This window comes from Poecilia formosa, unplaced genomic scaffold, assembly GCF_000485575.1.
Source record: "Poecilia formosa unplaced genomic scaffold, Poecilia_formosa-5.1.2 Scaffold118, whole genome shotgun sequence".
Lineage (NCBI taxonomy): Eukaryota > Metazoa > Chordata > Actinopteri > Cyprinodontiformes > Poeciliidae > Poecilia > Poecilia formosa.
This window is the reverse complement of record NW_006800057.1, coordinates 948,063-963,482: the sequence shown is the minus strand read 5'-3', so window position 1 is coordinate 963,482 and position 15,420 is coordinate 948,063. Positions and strand designations below refer to the sequence as shown.

Below are 15,420 nucleotides of genomic sequence, written 5' to 3'. Positions count from 1 at the left end.
TGTATCAGTGCACTTTAGTATTGAACCAAAGCAAGGGAATGCTGTAACCAACCATCACTGCTGACATTTTAAACCCACACCTGACTCAGCTGAAGGAGTAAACAAAAAGGCATGGGACAATTTGAACGCAGAGGTCGTAATGACTAGACAAGACATGACGAGGAAGATGAGTGAGAATCTGAAGGCTCCGGTGTGGAAACTGACTCTAGGTTCTGGTATGTAAATCTGAATGAACACATCATGGAAGCTCAAAGCTGTCCAAATCTGACTTATTACTACTGAAGCTAGCTGCTTGATGCTGACTGGTTTACTTTGCTAACACACTCTTCACCATCACCTCATGTACGTTAGCGCTTACGGTGTTTATTATTTCAATGCGGTCATGGTAAATAAAAACTACGCCTTGTTGGGCTCAAAAGGTTTTTGATGCATCAGGACAAAATAATCATCTGTTTTTTTATCAAATTCTAAAATGATTTAAGCCTAACCTTAGATGTAATTCTACACTGGTATAAAAGAGAAAACTAGTTGTAAAAAAAAGTCCACCCCAGATTTAACATCTTGTTGTGGAGTTTTTGGTCCTTGTGTTGTGTACTGTCATCTGCCCAAAGATTTTTTTTTTTTCAAAAGATTTATGGTTTATTCAGTTTATCTTTGCAGAGTTTATCTTTTATTTTTATTTTTTTTTTGTAGATTCATAAAAAATTGTGCAGTCTGACTTTGAGCTGAATCTTTGCCCATTGTTGGACTGTCAGTGTCTTAAATCTTTATCCATTTAGGAACAATGGTTGTAAAACGTAATAGCAAATCATGCATTCAAAGAACACTTTTAATCAAAGTGCTACACAGGGAGGAAATGGAAAACTTAACATGATGAGAACACAACAAAATCAATAAAGCAGATTATTTTTTTTAGAAAACTATTATGATGGCTAGAATAATTACAATAAAAACATTGAGTCAGCATTTAAAATCTGAATCGTCCTTACTACACAGTGGTGTGAAGATCATCTTTCCCCCGTTGGACAGATGCAGCTGCTTTTCTAACGTCATCGCTGATGTCTTTCTGACTTGGCATTGTGTTCAGAACAGAAAAACTGCCGAACTGCTGCTTTTACTGAAGACATCACTGTCTGATGATCAATTAAACAAGGGCTTTGGACAACAGGACTTTTTTAAAAGTGTCGCTTAGTTTTTCATTTTTTAAGAGTTTATGTAAACAATACAGACACTTTATTATGTCCTGATACAATAAAACCCTTTTACTCTAAATAGTATACTTTTTCCCATGACTGCACCATTATTCTGCCATGACATGGAGTTCAGTGCATATGATTAAGTGTATGGAAATGTTTTTAAACACAGATTCTGCTCCCACGTAACTGTAGCTTTCATTTCGTTTAATGTTCAATAAGTCACCTAGTGGCCTGAAACGTGTATATATTCTCTCTGACCTCCAAACTAGAATGTGGTCGTTTTCCTCTCATCAGGCCTAGAACATGCATGTTTGGAATGCATATTACCACAATGGAATATAATATAAGTAATAATAATAGATGCTGATCATTCAGCCTACAGAACACTTCTTACACACTTCTTACCCTCTTGGCTCTTCCGTCCCGCTGAGCTTTAATTTTCAGCTCCGTTTGACTTTTTATGAGTTCCGACAGGTTCAGGTCCTGTTTTTGTACATATTTTGATCACTTCCGTGGGGGTGGGGTGGAGGTTGAGGGCTGGAGTTTTATGGGGTGGGGGGTAGGGGGGTACACAGCCCTGGATCTGCTTTGTCTATTTTTGCCTGTACATACCGATTTCTATTGTAAAAAATTCAGCGGCGCTCATATAGCCGGCACTATGCAGAAACTATGAAGAAGAAGAAAAAAAAAATCCTTTGGCATGCTCTGAAATGCAGAATATATTAGGAGAAAATGTAGTAAAGAAATCTTTTCTCTAATTTCTTATAAAGAATTACCTTAATTAAAACAAAACAAAAAAAACAAAGGGCGTCTGTGGTGGATGTTGATGATGAGGGTCGGAGTGATGAAGCTGAAGACTTTTCTTATTGTGCACCTTTTTGATTGCATGCTGCACTGAGAATCATCCGGCGATATGAAGGGTTGACGCGCAAAACGGCTCGTCCTTGCTGTATGCTTGCAGACTGAGTGTAGAGTGAAAAAAACTATAATCTTCCAGGTTGTGGGAGAGTCATAATTATATATACACAAATACAAAAAGAAAGGAAAAAAAACAAACTTCTGAAAACAATGTTATATAGTATCTTTGGTTTTCCCGAGCAGGATCTGCTGTAGGTGGATGGATGGATGGGCTGCGCGGTTCCTCCAACATGCAGGTGTGCCTGATTCCCTCTTGGCTGTGTGGAAAAGTCGAAAATATTCCAAACAACGCTGGCCCACTTCTTCCTCTCCTTTTATAGCATGTGGGTTGTTCAAATCTGTTAGCAATATCAAATTTTAACATGATGAGGAGGTGAAATGTCCCCTGGTAATTTAATACAGAGCGTTTTTTTGTTGTTGTTTTTTTATTCATGCACACTCCTCTACAGCCCCTGGAATATTGTCTAACCACTGAATGATGCTGGGCTGGTCCATGGAGGGCTTCCACAAAGTAAATGATTTATGTGAACAAGTGAAGAAAGTCGAAGGGGAAAACTGTGATACTCCAGGTTCTGATTGTGCGATAGCATTATTAACAGTTGAACTTTCTAAGATTAAAAAAAAAAAAAAAAACTTTCATTAAACCTCTTTTAAAGCAAATTTGTCCTTTTTGAGTGTTTTTGTATTATTTAATGGATGTTTAGCTTTTAGTTCATTTTAATTTTGAAGGACCAGTTATCACTGTTTGGTGTTCAAACTGCACAGGGTGGAGATGGGCACCGCCCCACAGCAAGATGGCGTAGACAATTGATGCACGTAGATCATATGAAAGAGTATTAAGGCTATTGTAGATTTTTAAAAAATGAAAGAAGGAAAAGTAAATTCTGCCAAAATATCTTAAAATTTCTAGAGAAGACAGGGGAAATTCTTAGTTTGAAAATTTACTAGAAAAAAACTGACATTTTTCAGATTAAACTCAGAAATATTCTAAAAAACAACAACAAAAAAGACATGAAAATTTCTGAGTTTCAAAAGTTGAATTTTTTTCACCGTTGAAACATTAACAAATGTTAAAAATGTTTAACAATTATAATCTTTTGGTTAAATCCAACAGATTGCTTTGCCCCTTAGAGAAAATTTAATTAGAGGTTAGTCAGACAATTCTGTAACACTCTTAAAAAATTCGTTCCATTTTTTTCATAGTATCAAAGGACTGCACAGTAGCACCAATCTAATTTATACCCCTCATTATGTTGAACTAACTCAAAAAGATGATCAGACATAGAAGGCTGACTGTCCGGTTTAATAAAGAAATATGTACCTTAAAGCACGAATCTATAAATCTAGAAAATACGTATTTTCCGCACTACAAGGCACACCTTCAATGAATGGCCTATTTTAAAACTTTTTTCATATATAAGGCGCATAGAATAGACGCTACAGTAGAGGCTGGAGTTACGCTATGCATCCACTAGATGGAGCTGCACAAAAATGAATATCAACAAAACAGTCCAACCCCAGTCAGCGAGGAGAGTCTTCCGCGACTGGGCCGGGGCGTGGCCGGACGATGGTCACCCTTCTCCGTTAGCGCACAGCATGTTCGTGAAGAATGTGGTGCTAAATGACCTGGAGAAGACCTGATTATCAGGCCAGTAGGTAGATAGGTCAGTCAAACTTTAACAAACCAGTGTTCTGACAACTATCCCAGCATGCACCGCGGGCTTCTTCTACGGGCGAAAATGAAGTCGGCGGCTGCTTACCGTAGTTGCTAGACCTGTTGTGGCTCAATATTAGTCCATTTATAAGGCGCACCGGATTATAAGGCGCACTTTCGGTTTTTGAGGAAATTGAAGGTTTTTAGGTGCGCCTTATAGTGCGGAAAATACGGTACTAGAAGAGTCCTTCTTAATCTGGACAAATAGTACTTTGACTATTAAAAAATGAGTAATCCTAGGTTTCTTTTTCACAAGACAAATAATACAGATAATATAATCAGATCAGAAAATCCTTGATCTGTCAATCTGTCCATTTCTTCAGCTCTCAGCAGTGAAATCCTCTGTAAACAAAACTAATTCTGTTAAAATGAAAACTATGGCCATCCTTTCAAATGGTAACTAGCTCTACAGTAACTTAGGAAGTGTCAATATTTTGCCTTGATTCTACAGGTAAAGGTTTACCATATGAGGTGTAAGATCTGTCACAGGAAAACTACAAATCTGGTTGCAAACTAAAAAAATTGAGAGGCACTGACATGAAAAAGAAAAGTTTACTAAAATTCTTTTGCAATGTAAAACCCCCATCTTATTAATTCACACAGAGTGGCGCAAAAAAGCATTTCTGCTTTGCAAATTTCTTGTTTTTGGGTTTTTATCCCTCTGAGTGTCAGATAGTCAAACAAAATGTAATATCAGACAAAGATTACCAAACAAAAAGCAAAAACATATGGTCTCAACTCATGATTAATCACCATCACATTGTGACGTTGAGCTATTAAAATGTCTCCTTGCTGCTACTTAATTCTTGAAGTTGTTTCGTTACATTTTAACTCGGCCATACAGATGTATTAAATGAGCCTGCTCCCACAGATATCAGCGAAATATGCTGTCTCATCCTGAAATACTGATGTTTTTGCCATTCTCACCACTAGATGCCAGTATAGAATAACTTTAAAATTGGCCAAGCTTCTTCACCTTCCCCAACTTTTATATCTTTATTTTAGTATCAGAGCTTTGACAGCATTGGCATGAGAAATAGCCAGACCCATTTCAGTTAACCTCAGACATGCTGTCTAGAATAATAAGAAAGTAACTGCATTGAATCCATATAATAAAAAGAGGAACTCCGCTGGTTTTATTTGATGCTTTGTTCTATGAAACAAATAACTTGGTTTCACAGCGAGCTGAAAACAGGAAAGCCTTTAGGTTTCCGCCATTCAGCAGTGAGGTACAATATTGTCTCTGTTTACTGCGCTAGATGTAATTCCCTTCAACCCGGTTGACATTCCTGTGTCAGGGCGGGCTTAGGGCGTGTTCTTGGGCAGCGGCTGCTTCCAAAGGCGTTCCTCCCGGCGATTGGACCGGTACCGTCCCGTAAAAGGAGTCAAAGTTCTTCATTGTTCGCGAACGGTGTCTGTCAAAAGTCCATTTGGCAAGAAGGAAGAGCTGACCTCGGACTCAGCAGCTGTGGCTGGACAGCAGTGTGGTCACTCAGAGTTGAATTGGGAAGTGATTGGACGAAACCGGAGCCATTCAGTGTACGGGTTTGTGATTGGAGGCGTAACGTTTCCGGGGCGGGGCGGCTGAGTCTGCGGGCCTGCAGTATGTGTGCACTCTCCGGGGTGGGCGGATCGTTAGCTGTGACAGCGACGCTTGGAGACTTCCTAACAAAGCTGTCAGAAAACAGACAACTAACGGTGAGTCCGACTCAAATATACAAACTAGTCTTTTTTCTTCGTGCCTGTGAGCACGCGCCGTTGGCGCGGAGTGGGAAGATCTCGCGCGGACAGCCGGACTGTTAGCAGCAGTGAAATGACGGTGATTTTGTGCTGTGTGATCTCACAGCGTGCATCGCAGCGGCTGTGGATGGGTGTAGGTTAGTGCTGCATTCGAGTGCTGCACGGAAACTTTTACTTTCTGACAGGCGCTGAACAAAGATGCTGAGCAGAGGGCGAGCCCCGCCTAGCTCGGTGACTTTTTTGTAAAAGTGTCGCTTCTGATGGTCTTCACGGTTTTTCTTCCTCTCTCTCTGGATAGGAGATAGGCACGTTGGCCGAAATTCCCGACTTCAGTAGAAGCGGCAAAGTGAAGTTAGAGTACGAAGCAAAGTTGTGCAAGTTAGTAGCCAGTCTGTAAAAACAGGCGATTCTTTACACTCAGTGAGGAGGAATTCTGACATGAAAAGTGACATTTTGCGTGATGTGGCGTTGCTAAACAGATACAGTAGTTCCACGTGCGTTCTGTAGTTTGTGCTGTGGTGTCTGAAGAGATGCTTTCACTATTGTCCGAATTGTAATCATTGGCAGCTTTTTGTGCCACACCAGTAGCGGTTCCTAAACCGTGGACAAGCTCCTCCTCCTTCAACTCACCATGTACATATCTACTCCACAAACAAACCAATAGAAAGTCGTTTTATTACGCTAATTATTGACATTTTACTAAGTAGAAAGAATGTGACTTATAATGAGTGATATTGATATTCCGTTAATATTTCTTTCAGAAAACTTTCCCACATACAGAGTAGAGATTTCACAAATCAAAAACTGTTTCAAAACATCTGTGATTGATGTAGAATAAATAAGTGCTGGTTTTACGAGTTTATGTATTGTCCTTTTCACACTTGTACCACTTTAGGGGTTTCAAGATGTTAGTATTAACCGATTAACTAAATGCATGAATAAATATGCCCAAAACATTTTAAAAAATCTTATGTGTTCATGTAGTCAAAAAATGCTGTCTACTAGTCTGACCTATAACCCCAAATGCATCAAATGTGTTGTACATAAAAACAACAACAATGGTGGAGTACATGTTCATAATTGCGGTACAGAACCTCATTCGTCCAACATGACATGAAGAAGAAGGTTGACTTTTCACTTTTGTCTTTGTTCGCCATTCTTGTTTTTTGTCGTGTTTACCGCTAATCTCATCTGGTCTTTTAATGTGCGCGTCCTACACTCCGTGTTTAGCGCCACTTGCAGCTCTGGGGGAGGAGTTAAAAAAAGCATTTTGGGCCATATTGCATTTCTGTGTTGATTAAAATATTTCTGGAAACACCCCCGTGTGGACACAAGTGGTTTTGAAAACGTTTTAGAAAAAAATGTTCTCGTGTGGGCGAGGCCTAAATGAGTCAACTTTCACATGTTTGAACGGGTAAAATTCAGTTCCTTCTGATGAATGATGCTTTCTTTTGAATGAGCTCCTGTAACAGTCTTCTTCTGCATGGAGTGGTAATCTCTACTCAGTGGTGACTCCTACTGTGTGGAAAGGGAACTACAGTGAGTCAGCCAAACAAAAACATGGAAAGGGTGGATCGACTGAAAAGCAAAATGTATTCTCATTGTTTGGACATAAAAAAAAATTCAAAAAGCCATTGTAACTTCATTTCTCTTAGCCTCATGGTTTCTCTTTATTTTGCTAGTTATCTGGCTGTTAGACCTTAGTTCTGCCCAGCTTAAAACTGGTCAGATTCCACCTGCGGGACGGCACCGCTGCACTCATCTAAAGGAATTGATCTAAAGAGGAATTACAGCAGAGAGGATTGCCCTCCCTCCCCGCCCTGCCATCCAGATTACTCCCCCAATCCTCCGGCAGCCAGATTACAGATGAGGAAATAAGAGGTGGGACTGATGTGAGGCTGGGAATTCATTATGGACCCGGTCCAGTCACATCCCTAAATCACTTTGATGCTCGCACTAATGCAACTCAATCGCAGCAATCAGGTTTTTAGACCCGGCTGGGCTTCCATCGGTGACAAACCCCAGAGTTACCAGTGAACAGCAGCAGCAGAGTGTTTGTACGAAATCCAAACTGAAAGTGGAAAAGAAGCAGCTTGGATTAAACCCGTTAGTCCCAGGTTGTCACTGCTCCTATTTTGAAAGGGATGCACATCAGTATCAGGATTGTACTGCCGTTGATGAACGCTGAAGATATTTTCAACGTGATAAAAACAAGCAGCAGCAGCAAAACCCATGTCAATGTTTTCATGTTGGATTGGAAAGATCAGAACTTTGCTTTTTGGCAAGTTGAGAAAATTCCTGGAAAATATTCAAATGCATTGTGTGTATATGCATAGCATTTTTTTAAAATATTCACACCCCTTGAAGTTTTTGTAGGATTCACCAGGGCCAACGTAGCTCTTGATGTAGCTCTTCACTTCCTTGTGATGCTCCACCAAATTTCTGAATGGATTTGACTTGATGATTTTCCCTGCTTAAGCTGCAGGTTTTCCTACCACACTTTCTCCTTCCACCTAACTTTTTATTTTGAGTTGGAAGTATTTTTCAGTGAATGAGCCAATTAATGTGACACCTTGAGGACCCGATATTTAACATTTTTACTTCTGTCTTTTTTTTTTCATTATTTAAAGAAAAAACAACAAACCATCAAAATGACAATAAGATAAAGGCTTGAAATATTTAACGCGTCTGATGAATCTATATAAATGTTATATTGGTCTCAGTAACACATGGTGTTGGATGCATCATGATATGGGGACGCTTTGAGATGCCGGCTGATGGAAATATTCTGTAAAAGAAAATGTTGGAAATCATGAATCCTTTTAACTCCGCTTCAGTTTCTACCCTGGTTCATGTTGGAAAATCACATCCAATCCTAATAAACTCCACTTAAATGTGATAAAATCCAACCCAATTCAGCTGGTTTGAATACTGTTAACAGAATCCACAAGTCATGTGGGATATTTACATTACAATTCAGTTTTTATTTTATTTATTTTTGCTGCTGTTTGACTCTTTACGTTTATGAGTCAATGTTCCCCACTCACTCTGCTGTTAACACCAACCAAACACCTGCTGTGGTTATTATTTTGGCTTCTATGGAAACTGCTCTGCATGACCATGACCAATGCAACATGCAAAACCAGATTCTGAAGTTTTCCTGTCAGTGTCCTAATTAAAGCAAGCCTGCCTTTGCATAAGGCCTCCCGATAAGGCACAACACGCCCACATCCATCCCAAAACGAGTTAATCTTCAAACAGGCCAGGAGTTTGATAATTCTTTTTGCAAGCCATAAATAAAGGCAAAAATACATGCACCGGTCAAAGGTCGCTTCTTTGCCTAGTGACTTATTGGTGAATTTGGATCCCCACAGATGTGGATGAAAAAAATAATAATAAAAAATTTGGAAATTCCTAGAATCTTAACTATTGTGTGAAGCTAAACCAGATCAGGAGAACCTGTTCACCCGCATTCAGTCCGCAGGTGTCACCATGGTAACACCTGCATGCACGTGTGCCTGCGACTTACACTGCAGAGATGAATGGTTCATCCTTAATGGGACAAATTAGCCTTAATGCTAGCCTTTGTGTTGGGGAGTAATGAGCCTGTGGGCTTGTCGCGGCTCGTTGTCATGGTGAACTGGTTTCCTAATTCCTGAGAAGCGCTCTGGCTTGGGTTCACACACTCGGCCTCCCGTACCGAAGAACTGGCAGCTTTTTGGTTGTGGTAAAATAAGAGAAGTCCAGAAATGGATGAAAAAATCCACACAGAAAGCGTTCAAAGAAAATAATTCAGTGTGAAACTGAGTGAACCCAGCTCTGTAACTGTGTTACTCACTGGAATCAAAGCAGCAGCTGACATTTGACCCCACCGCCAAGTCTTAGTTAAAGTTTTACTTGGGTTTAAGACTCACTGTGTTTCATAAAAAAATCAGTTTGTTAAATCAGACTTACATCAGTATAGCAATTGTATTTCTATCTACTTCCTGCTTTCGGTGGATTTATTAATGTTCTGTTTTTTTTTTTTAATCTGTTTTTTAGTAAGCAGCCCAGGGCAGACTTGGTGTTCTCTTCCAGGAAGTCCAGAGAAATAAATGAAAAAGGCTTTAAAGGGAAGGATATTAAGATACAGACGTCACGTCTTTGGATAAGATTTGTTGGTTTTCGTCCGACATGTGTTCCCACTTTTATGATTTAACGCATCAAAAGAAAATCTAATGTCATCTGGTGCTGATCAGGCCGAAAAAATAAAGTAACCGTATAACTTAGATAAATGTTTCATCATGAGGTTAGTTATTTTTATTAAGCTAATAATGTATAGGTACAGAAGCTAAAGCTAAGAGGCAGTCAGTGTCAGGACCAGATGGAAGGAGAGTTCTTCCATGTTTACATTTCTATAGGTCTGTTGTTTTTCACACTCGGAACTGTGGTAGGTCATAGTGGGAAGACGACCCACAGAGGAACTGTAACAAAAAGAATAAAAGACAGTGTGTAGTCCATGCGTTTCTGTCAGGAGAGGGGTTATACGAGTTTAAAACTTAAGACAGATTTCTGGATGCAAATATTTTCTGGAGCACAGCAACTGGTTGTGAGGTTCATAAAACTGAGTCTTCAGGAGGGAAGTAAGACTGGTAGGAAGGGGAGTCTACTGAGGAAAGGTGTGAGGAAGTATTTAAACAAATAATAAGGTTCCCAGAGTTACTTTAGAGAGATTCTGAATTGTTCCCTGGCTGTGGAATGTCAATGTACTGACCTGAGGTAACCTCACCCTCCTTAAGTTCGCAGACTTCCTGTCGTCTGCAGGTTCATGCTGCTTTCAGGGTCGTCCTCGCTGCAGCAGGATGCTCCCTTCAAGGACAGCAGGAGGCTTCCTCCCGGCCTCTGTCTAGGAACTGGGAAGCTCAGGAAATCCACCATTGATTAGTTTCTCAGAGGGCAGCTCAGTCTGACGAGGTCTGTTCTCCTCCTCACTGAATCAACAGAATCAGAATCCTAAAACAGATAACACCTGTGTGTTTGCTGCTCAGTTGTTCTGCAGTGTGCTCCTTTGGATATTAGTAGGGCTGCACCGATTGCAGCTTTCTGACTGATTGCCGATGTCATGCAGAAAACTGCAATCAGTGCAGCAGTTACAAGGTATTATTATGCATTTAGAAGTGTCCTGTTAAATGTTAAATGATCAGTATTTGGACAATCAATTGAGCAAAAATAACTTTTGGACTTCAGGAAGCCCACAGCGGGTCTGTTGTCTATCCAGACCTCTCAGTCTTGTCACTGGTGATGAACTGGGTCCAGTTTTATTGGAGCTCATTGACTGTGATTTAATTAGAGAGGCTGTGTGGGCCAGAGCTCAGCCCAGGAACAGCATATCTGACCGGAGCTGATCAGCATGCAGCAGCGATGTGGCAAATAGCTCCGGTGTGGCCGCTCATGTTCCATTACTGGGATCTTTGGAGTGACACTCACACAGCAGGAGAAATTTCACTGTTTACATTAAGTTAGCTAAATTATGAAGCTGTTTTTTGTTTTTTTTTAACTGTTGGTCTTGTCGATGCTTCTGTTGTTTTTTTAGTATCTCTGTGGGTTTCTGGAGTGACAAGTTCAAAACACAGAAATGGCGCAGGAGTATAGAAAATGATTCAGACATGGGTTAGAACAAGGAGTGCAAGAGTTGTTAAACCATATCCCGGATTTGTTTGTGTGCCAACTTGTTTTTCTTCCACTCAACTTTCCATAGATATGCTTTATACAACCGGTATTTGAAGCGTTTAGTCTGTAGTTTCCCTGTTAGAGCTGCGTAGTGGACCACGTGTTGCTTCAGTCCATGTCGATAGATTGGGGAGGAGTAGAGTTTGGTTTGTCACTATGTCCCGTCCAATCAGCTGTGAAGGGAACCGATTAATTACAGGAGGCTCTGGTGCTGTTTTTCTGTTTTACCAGTTTTACACAAAAATGACCACAGAAATTTCCACAACAAAGCTCAAAAAAAACAAAAAAAAAAACAAAGCTTGCTGAAAAAAGGTTTGAGAAAGATTTTGAACATTTTAAAGGCGACAGAAAGACATGCTGCCCTCATTTTCTTCAATAAGGAGACAAGGTTCACTAATCACTTGGTCTGGTTTCACTTCTGTGCTTTCAGCCAATAGTTGATGACTACTGATCCTGTTGTCAGGCTGGAAGCCGTAAGATGTTGAACACACATTTAGAGCAGCGATTGCTTGGAGAATCCCCCACTTTAACAAACACAACCATTATCTGATGTGTGGCATCTCTTTACCTTCTGACAGACCGTCTGACCTTTGACACTCATATTGACTGTCAAACATAAGTCGAGTCTTCAGAATGCGCTTACTTTTTTTTTATATGAGTATGAGTGTGAGACGTGAAATAAAGTAATTTCTTAATGTCAGGAGTAGGGTTGTTACAAAACAAAGACTTAAAACTACCAATACAAAGAAAAATAGAACCTTTTTTTGAAGGCATAGATAGGTTTTTTCTAGTTAAAAACAAAAATATTGATTACAATAAGACAATATTTTAACCTCCTTAATTAGGGCAAATCTATCTTGACCTTTGCCTGCCTGTGCAATTCTGCTTGAGACGTAAAAGGTGGTGGGGGTCTAACAAAAAAGAGGGTAAATACTACTGTAAGAGCAGGAAAGGAGAGGGCAACAGAGCGAGTGGTACAGTACAGGATATTTAAGGGAAAATAATAATATGGGAACACGGAGGAAAAGAGGGGTAAAAACAGTAGTTTCTCGGACAAAATGGGAAACTTGACAGGTATGGCACTAATGCATCGGTGTTGTCTGACCCATCTCTAGTGAAAATGATTTTGACACGAATACGTGTCTTTGAATAATTTATTTTTCTAGTATCTATTATATCAAAATATCAGTTATTTTGACAACCTAACTAAGGACTGCCTTGAAGTGTGTTGTCTATGAAGTAACCTTCATCATTTGGTCAGTTCTCTAAATATGCCTGACCCTCTCAATGTGTGTGGTGTTGATAGGTAAACACTTGATGTGTTTGCATTAGGAGGATGGGGGGAGTTGGGAGTGAGATTTGGTATCAACAGCTGATTGAATTGTGATTGTGAATGAAATGATGGAGGGATGCGGAGCGGAGAGGAAGGATGGGTCGGTACAGAGTGAACCGTCCGCTGTAATCCCCTGTGGCAGCAGCTGGACCTGTGTGTCAGCAGCCAGGCTTTACCGCAGCCAATCAGCCTGCAGGGAATTACACACCAGGACAGGCAGCTGGACATCACACACAGGGATGTATAGGTAGGCTTATGGATGCTTTAAACATCAACATAAAAAACATATAAAAATCTTTCACATCTGCTCACGAATAGCCAAAATCCACAAATACTTGATAACCTCACTTCAAAGCACCTGGAAGTGCTTCTTTTTATATTTTAAATACCTCATATACCTGGATGTCCTTTAACACAGTGGAACCACTGCTGCAGAGGGAGTCTCATGTCTCCACTCTTTGGAATACAGCCAATCAGTGCCGAGGGGAAAAAATGGCACTCCTGGATTGGCTGCTTTGCAATATTGTGCTAAGTAGCATTACACCAACATATTTCAGCTTCCTAAGCTGCGTTTTCTTTTGAATTTGTGCTGTATGAAAAAAATAAGCTAATAGCCAAACTTTCCATGAATAGTTTGCAGTTGTTCCAAAGAAAAATCTGTGACCTGTAGGGAGTCATTTATCCAAATTCTTTTATGATTGACATTAACATCCTGCATTTAGTCTACCTATAACAGGTTTCTGCTGAAACCTGTGTTTCTGCTGTGACTGCTAAATCTTTCTCCTTTATCAGAACTCACAAACATTTATCCCCTCCAGACTGTTCACTTCAAAATGCAAACAGCTGATTTGAAAACGAATAAGGTAGAACAGTTACTGTACTAAAGCAGAAATCTGCAGTTGTGTTCAAAGGAAACTTGTAGAAATAGTCCAGTTTCTGAATGAATGAAATATAAATCTTGTTTTTAAGCAGAAGTGTCTGAAGCTTTTCCTGACAGAGATCTGCTTCACAGACGTACATCTGGTCTTTATTATGATGCTGCTGGTCGTTATGAATCATTAACACACCACAGTTCACCAATGTCCCCAATTAATAAATCAAATGCACCCTTCAGCAGTAGAATATGCACGTCTCTGTTGGAGCTGTGGTCTTTTTTTATTGGTACCATGATGTCATTGACCGATTTAGAAACTAAAGGAAGCCATCTCTAATGGCTGCAGAATCCTTGTTGGAGGATCTCTGATTGGATTTGTTCTTTTTGAAGACTTTAGTTCATACGTATGTTTATATTGGTAAGTTATTCCCTCTGGTTTTAGATCCTGTGCAGCTAGAAGGACTTATGCTCTTGCCACTTTCCTACCGGACAGTTGTTAGGAAGTGTAACCATGGCAACAAATTATTTTTGTTGTCGTTTTTGTATTAGCACATGATAGCATCCCCAAGGCTCAAATAAAAAATATGCAAAAATAACTTTCTAAACCATACGGCCAGATAGATTTAAGGAGCAGCAAAAGCAAGCGAGGTGGATTAGCATAGCAGCACTCTTCAGTCAGAGGCTTCTTCAGATTCGTTGCAAGACTGACTGCTACCAGAGATCCTTCTCGTTTCAGTATGAATAAAGGATTCGTAGTTAAAATGTGTGGCATGTCTGTTGGTATAAAATTAGCTTAAGGGTTTACTATCAATAGTTTGATGTCTTTTTAGAAAGTTGAAAAAAGAAATCCATTCTGGATGTTTGCAGGCTAAACATTTCTGGTCAGAGGAGGAGGAAGAGGAATGGTGGGTGGAGGGGTCAGTCACAGTTCAGACATGTCTGTGATAAAAGCAAGACTGAAGGGAGTGAACCTTCCACCGTCAGCTCTGTTATCGCCCAGTCCTTTGTAATGCACGCTTTGCCTTTTTTATTCCCTCGCATTCACTGAAAACATAATCTTGCAAAGCCTTTGGATTCATATCTGTCAGTTGAATCTTATATCTTCTAAAAAAACACAACGATCAGATGACTTTTAGGGGAATTTTACAAAGGCTGGGACTTTGGTTCGCTAATGCAGATCCACCTGGTTGAAGATCTCTGTTAGCATTAGCTCTAAAAGCAGTCTTCTAATCAATCACTACTCTTTGCATCATGTATAATGCATGCCCTTTAGCCAGAACCCATTTAGTTATTTATCACACACTGAAGGGAGCAGTGTTCATGTATCATGGATCTGTGGTTTTTCAACTTCAAATATTTTTTTCGTGTGGAATTTGGTGTTGTTGTGGCAGACCAGTCTGCTGCGTTCACCATGCAAGAGTGTGTCCACTACTATTGTCTGTTTTGGGATTAGAGTTTGACCTCAGTGTGTGCGCGTGTGTGCGCATGTATGCGAGTGTGTGTTCGTGCTGCTTTGCATTCCATCGCTCTCACATTTGCAACAATAGGGCAAAGAAATGCTCAGTGTGTGTGTAGGCGAGAAAACAAGGACGTACAGGGAGTCCATTCATGTTGATGTTTGTGTGTGTGTGTGTGTGTGAGTGTGAGAGAGAGAGAGAGAAAGACAGAGACAGAGGGAGAGAGAGAGAGAGGGCACGGTGTGGAGTATGGGCAACACTACCTGTCTCTCTCAACCTCTAATGGGCTCCAACAAGTGCTGAATTATAAAAACATCAAGTCCTGAGAGGCTTGAGTAATTCTGTTACACCATGCAGCCTCCTGGTCAGACAGTAAACACTGGCTCTTTGACTGGACCGGGCCCCCTCTGTGGGCTCCATCAGGGTACACTCCAGCACCAAACACACACACACACACACACACACACACACACACGTTT

General features: G+C 40.3%; 1 protein-coding gene across 10 annotated transcripts in view; it reads left to right on the top strand.

Annotated features, from left to right (window-relative positions):
* The first annotated feature begins 5,398 nt into the window (after nt 1-5,398).
* LOC103143935 (microtubule-associated protein 4) overlaps nt 5,399-15,420 on the top strand; it is a 105,278-nt gene continuing 95,256 nt past the window's right edge. For 8 of the 10 annotated variants that reach the window (XM_016675636.1, XM_007560651.2, XM_016675638.1 and 5 more), the window contains exon 1: nt 5,400-5,526. The gene's annotated coding sequence lies outside the window, so the exon portion shown is untranslated. Of the gene's footprint in view, nt 5,527-15,420 lie in introns of all 10 variants that reach the window. The other 2 variants (XM_016675641.1, XM_016675640.1) reach the window with 1 other exon arrangement.